At 32.8% G+C, this 7,040-nt stretch overlaps 1 pseudogene; it reads right to left on the bottom strand.

Annotated features, from left to right (window-relative positions):
• Window positions 1-131, bottom strand: LOC124917307 (annotated as a pseudogene; the record flags this gene model as incomplete).
• Window positions 132-7,040: the final 6,909 nt, after the last annotated feature.

Raw genomic sequence — 7,040 nt, 5'->3', positions numbered from 1 at the left:
GAAACAAATTATGACGTAGATTCAACCACATGGGCTGATCTTAAGTAAGCACCCTTTCTAAGTGCAATGAAAGTCACTGACCTAGGCCATGGACCTTCTTGATCGTCCAAAGACCCCGTCCAGGTAAGTAAGTAATCCAGTTTCCAGGCCCATCATTTTATATTAAGGTGGATTGCAAATCAATTCTTCTATCTCCCGATGTGGGAACAAATACTCGTAATAATGTTCCTTGTTTCTCACACCGCCAACACGAGATCAGAAGAAGGGAGAAGAAACTATGAATAAGATTTCGAGGATAGAGATTATTGTCATCACGTCCGATTCCCCCACAATGATGAAACATCGGGAAAGCCTGAAGTGATTCAAAGTAAAGCTTAAGGTTCTGTGCATCATTTCCATAAAACAATTGGGAATACAATAAAAGAATGAATATTAGATTTTAGGAGGTTCGACCACAATAACAATGCATATATCCACTAGGGTCTTTCATTCTATAGAATCCAACTGTTCATGTAACTCTACCTTACAATGTTAAAGGGATTTCTGAATGAGTGAAAATATGATGCAATTGTATGTTTATGAATTTGTTTGACTTGTAAATTTGTGTTTGCAGAAACTATGCTCCTTCAATTAATTTTCTTACTCTCAAATCCTAAATGGAATGGAGAAGGAAAGGGAAATGAAAACCGACCCTGAAACTAGTGATGTCTCTATTTGACAGAGACTGCATTTGTAATGAATTAAACCTAACTTTGGTTAAGAAAGTTTGAAACTTTTTGACAATGTATCCCTGCCTTTTGTTTATACTTTAATCCCCAAAGGAACCCTCTTTGAATGGAAGGTAGAAGCAATTTGAGAGTTGTTCTGAAAACCTGCTTTTAGCTGTTCATTATCATAGAGAACATGAGTCCCTTTAAATGTCCAGAATGCAGCTAACTCACACATCTTTGGACTTGTAAGAAAGGGTGAAAAGTTGAGAATACCAAGGAACTTCAAATTTACACTTAATTATGCGTGAATAGATTAAAGTTTACTTGTCATAAACCATTTAACATTTTCTTTATAATCTTCCAGATATTGTGGTGAAAAATTATGCTTTTTTTCAAAGTTTATAGACTGAATAACACGTAAGTCAGTATGCTTTTTTGAAGAAGTCTACATAGAAGGAACCAACACGGGTGTTCTGTTGCAAAATGTGTGAAAACACAACTTAGTGATCTAAAATTGTATCAGTTATACCCATCTGGGTTAGAGCATCCTTAAGAACATACTAAGATTTGTTTGAAGAGATTTTATTGGAATCAATTAGATTTATTTTAATAACAGTTTTTTCAAGTTTGTTCAGACTATGTGTAAACTTGCAGTGTAAGAGGACATGAAGTATGAGCAACTGTTTCTTAGAAAAAAAAAATTTGAGCAACTGTTAATTCTAAAATCTAAACTAGTTTTCAAGCCAAATGTTTTCAACCCATACTCTTAACAAGGCAAAAATGAGTGGTGTGAAGATCTCCACCACCTCTTATGAATTACTATTTTTCACTCAACTCAAACAAAATAACCAATGTGCATATTTTTTAATTCATTAAATTTTATTTGGTTCCATAGTTCATTTAGTCACTAAGTTTAGGTATGTACCCGAAATCCCAATAACACTGCGTATCTAATCAACGGATTCAGGTATATTAATTCGGGATGGATTTCGATTTTATATTTCAAAGAAAAAAAAATGTGACTTGGAAGCTCCGATAGTTCTAAAATTTAGCTAACTTAAATAATATGAGCTACCAACGCAAGTTTTTCTATCTCTATCTTTCTCCCTCCCATTATAAAATAAATTTTTTTTTTTTTCAAAATTTTAAACTAATTACATTTGTTAAAATGTTGATGAAAAAAAGTTTATCAGTCTTGTCTAAAAATTTATCAAAAATAATTTTTGTATCTACCCTTTACATAAAAATATTTCATATAATTCAATCACATTTTTTTTTATCAAAACAAAATTATTTGTATTGCCCTTTTCCCATTGATAGATAGCTTTCACGAATTAAGTAGAACCATGGGATCTATGGACTGAGCCCATCACGGGGTTCATAAACTTTAAGATAAACAAAATCTTTATGATGCAAATGTAAAGAAGGTGGAGCCTCGTGGGACGGGTATACTTTATGGGAGAAAGGAAAATGTGTCCAACCATATAGGAATTTTGAGCTATCCTGATGATAAACAACAAGAATATTTTGCATCTAAAGCCATTTGTGGAATCAATGTCCTTAAGGAAGCTCTTGCATGAGGAATATTGATATACTAAAACAACATCTGAGATAATCCTCAAGAAGAATGTCATCGACTTTCAAAAGTAGACAAAAATGGAGGTTAGAAATGGAGAAATCCCCATAACATTTGGGCTCCTCCATGATGACGAAAATGGTCATGTTGGCACACTTATTCCTAGCTCAAGCGGATGACAAATCATCCTTCAAAATCTTGGAAGTAGCATACCACATGTGTAGGGGTAACAAAGACCCCTCGTGTATCATTCTAGCTAAGAAGCTGATGGGGTTGAATGATTTTTTATTAACCTCCACCGAGAGCAAAAGAGGCTCACCCCTTGTTCTTTACATTTGACTTCTCAATAAACTCAGATGCATGCCGCCAGTATGTCTCAAAGATATCATGTCCCCTTCTCTTCAATACCGAAGGATGAGGAAAACTTCGTCTAAACCTTTTGTAGAGAATGACGACGAAGTCAGGGAATTACTCATGTGGTATCCCATCAAAAATATGGCATACACGATGGATGATGAACCTATGATCATGCTTATGGGCTTGGAATGAGTTACCTCCTACTACACCCACGACCTCTTCAAAGCTTCCCCACCTCCAAGTCGTTTCCCAATAAAGGAAAAGACAGAAGTACACCGGGTAACAACTGTCTCGGAAGAACGTCCTCCTCAGAAGACGAGCCCAAACAAACCTCCACCAGTTAAGACGAGCACATCAACCCCTACTAAAACTATACCTTCAAAGGCACCCAGGCCTTCTAGAGTCTTTGATGAACTAGGAATGTCGTTGAGTCAGGCTATGAATATTTTTCAAGAGAAGAATTTTATCATACCCATCGCCCCAAGAACGGACAAAACACTCTTGGGGAAATATGAGAACGCTTGGTGTGACTATCATTAAGTAAATGGGCATGCTAATGATATTTGTAACGTCCTTAAACATCTATTTCAAGATCTGATTGATCAAAATATCATTGCCAAACCTAATATAGTCAAGAATCCGTTGTCGGATCACTAAGTCAACATGATCACATCCGATGATGTGACAATTAGCGCTAATGCATTGTTGGATTTAATTTACGATGCCAAACCATAAATCAACATAATTGATCCCTGGCATAAAAAGAAGTCCAAAACCCATTCTGATAAAACTTCTGAATGGTGGAAGTCACAAATGACTGCCCACACCCACTCCCTAATAGATATCGTGGAAACATGTGATGGAACTGATTTTCAACCCAGTTTCATGAAGACCACATCGACCAATGTGCCATCCACTTCCCAATAGCCGACCTGAAGAAGAAAAGAAGATGATTCCAGAGTTCTTAACCCATAAGACAACCTCCTAAGTCAACTTAGAAGGACAAATGCTAACATTTTCATTTGGGAAATCCTACTGTACTTTATCGTGTAAGAATCTTTAGTCTAGATCTTTAATCCTTAAATCTATATTCTTAATTCTCTATGTCAATAAATCGAGATAAACTGTAATTGCGGAAACGTACCTGGATCTTTAAGGAAGAACGGTTCATTAAACCGTTCTTCGTTATTCTCTTCTTCTTGTTCTTGGATCTGGACTTGTTCTTCATCAATTATAACAACATAGGATTAAAGCGGTTTTTGTTACATTAATTCGTAACTAAACCCTCAATAGTCACATATGTCAATACAATTAAATGACATAGATTAAACATGGGTGTGTAGTGTGGATTAACATGTAGTGTGATCTTTAACATGTCTAATACCAACTGGTCCTCCTTTATTCCTTATAGAGATCAATCTGAATAACTTTAAAATCTTGATTTTCTTTAAAAACTAAATCTTTAATTTCTTTAGAAACTAATTCTTTAATGTGCACATAAATTCCAAATTGTATCTATACAAGCATCACAATACAAACTCCCACTAAAACTGTATATCATCTAAATATGTAATATCCATATGAACAATATGTTCATGAAAGACCTCGGATAGCAAATATTTAGAGAACGGATCCGTAATTTTAGAGTTTGTCCAAATATGCTCAATAGATAAATAAACATTCTGAATTCTTTATTTTCCAAATAGTTCGACTTAGTCAAACTCATATTACTATTAAAGTAAAAGAACTGCAAATTATTGTCACGTAATAACTTTAGTGGTCTTTCTATATCATTCATAATTTGCAACCTCGTGACAAAATTTTGCAGTCAGATTCTTTAATTGGATACCACAAAACACCTAATAAATTCTGCCATCAACTTGAAATAATTCGAGTGTCAACTTAACACTCTTCCAAAAATTAATTCTTTAAACTAAAATGATGTGGCACGAATTTTCGACTGTTTTAGTATCCAACAAAATTCGAATCAATATACCAAATGATCTCTATCCGATTCGATTTCACTATATGAGTATGCAATGTTTTGTTCTTAAAATATCACATTAGTTGTTTGGTTGCTTTCTTAATGATCCAAACCAGGATCCTTCAAGTATTTGTCCAACGTCATAAATTGCAAATTATGAATGATATAGAAAGACCACTAAAGTTATTACGTGACAATAATTTGCAGTTCTTTTACTTTAATAGTAATATGAGTTTGACTAAGTCGAACTATTTGGAAAATAAAGAATTCAGAATGTTTATTTATCTATTGAGCATATTTGGACAAACTTTAAAATTACGGATCCGTTCTCTAAATATTTGCTATCCGAGGTCTTTCATGAACATATTGTTCATATGAATATTACATATTTATATGATATACAGTTTTAGTGGGAGTTTGTATTGTGATGCTTGTATAGATACAATTTGGAATTTATGTGCACATTAAAGAATTAGTTTCTAAAGAAATTAAAGATTTAGTTTTTAAAGAAAATCAAGATTTTAAAGTTATTCAGATTGATCTCTATAAGGAATAAAGGAGGACCAGTTGGTATTAGACATGTTAAAGATCACACTACATGTTAATCCACACTACACACCCATGTTTAATCTATGTCATTTGATTGTATTGACATATGTGACTATTGAGGGTTTAGTTACGAATTAATGTAACAAAAACCTTTTTAATCCTATGTTGTTATAATTGATGGACGAGATTGATATAGATGTATTTGTAATGATAACAATATTTTGAGCTCTTAAGGTTATAATATACAATTGAAGGAAATATTATATGACCCAAGTGGGAGATTATTGGAATTATTTCCAATATTTGGGTACATATATAATTTAATAATTGTATATTAGTTGTTATCATAATAAAGATTAAAGCCCAAATAAAGTGATCTATTAAAGTATAAAGGTTATGGGCTTATTTGGACATCTATAATAAATATGGGGACATATTTGTGTAGAAGCAGAAATACCATTCATTATTTCGTTGATGGGCCGAATAATAAATGGGTATATTAGGGCTAGGTCCCCAACCCATATAGATAGTCAGCCTATTTGTTTCTCTCATCGAACAATAAGGATTTAGTTCATCTCTCAAGAACTCTCAAGAAGGCTATCGATATAGGGTTGGAAGACTTTAACCCCACCCACATCAAACATTCCGATCCAGGTCCAGATCCAGAACGAGAAGATCCACATTCAGATTCAAGTCCAGATCCAAGAACAAGAAGAAGAGAATAACGAAGAACGGCTTAATGAACCGTTCTTCATTAAAGATCCAGGTACGTTTCCGCAATTACAGTTTATCTCGATTTATTGACATAGAGAATTAAGAATATAGATTTAAGGATTAAAGATCTAGACTAAAGATTCTAACAAGTAATTGGATACCACAAAACACCTAATAAATTCTGCCATCAACTTGAAATAATTCGAGTGTCTACTTAACACTCTTCCAAAAATTAATTCTTTAAACTAAAATGATGTGGCACGAATTTTCGACTGTTTTAATATCCAACAAAATTCGAATCAATATACCAAATGATCTCTATCCGATTCGATTTTACTATATGAGTATGCAATGTTTTGTTCTTAAAATATCACATTAGTTGTTTGGTTGTTTTCTTAATGATCCAAACCAGGATCCTTCAAGTATTTGTCCAACATCATAAATATTCTTAATTTCTTGATTCATATAATCTAGAGCATACATTAAACTCTTGTTTAAGGTGTATTATGTATATATATTTATTTTCAAGGCTAATCTTGAAGTACTTATGAGACTAAATTTATCTCTAGATCTTTCAAAATATCCAATAATTAACATCTAGAAATTCTTTAGTCTAGTTTATTTTCTTTAGACCTATAAGGTCTGACCTTAACTGGACAACCCCAAAAGAATTTACTAGTTGTTTTAGTTGAATCTTTATTCCATATATAAGTTGTAATTCTTAACTCTTCCTTCCAAATGAATCAATTACATGAAGATATTCCATAAATGTTTGTTTCCAAATAAAAAAATATCTAAAGTAATTCTTTATTTCTTCATCTTTAATATGAATTGTCAATGCTCACGCCGATGTTTCTTTCACCATCAATTGACTTTTGACAATTAACTCAACCGTACATCAACACATTTACTTTAGTAATACTGAAGTTACCATTAAATGTGTATGAGTACTGAAGTTAAATTACTCTTAGAACAAACAAAACAAACTATAATATGTATTCTTTTATGCACCACTTTCTTTAGTAATTTTCTTTTAGGTGCAATATCTGCAATTCTTACAACTTCATTTCTTTATTATGTATTAAGGTATTTGCTAAGTGAACACTATTTATGTTATTTTTGTTTCAATCTTTTATTTTTCTTACACACA

The sequence above is a fragment of the Impatiens glandulifera genome, unplaced genomic scaffold (assembly GCF_907164915.1).
Source record: "Impatiens glandulifera unplaced genomic scaffold, dImpGla2.1, whole genome shotgun sequence".
Lineage (NCBI taxonomy): Eukaryota > Viridiplantae > Streptophyta > Magnoliopsida > Ericales > Balsaminaceae > Impatiens > Impatiens glandulifera.
The sequence above is the reverse complement of the archived record's forward strand: the minus strand, read 5'-3'. Positions and strand labels throughout refer to the sequence as shown.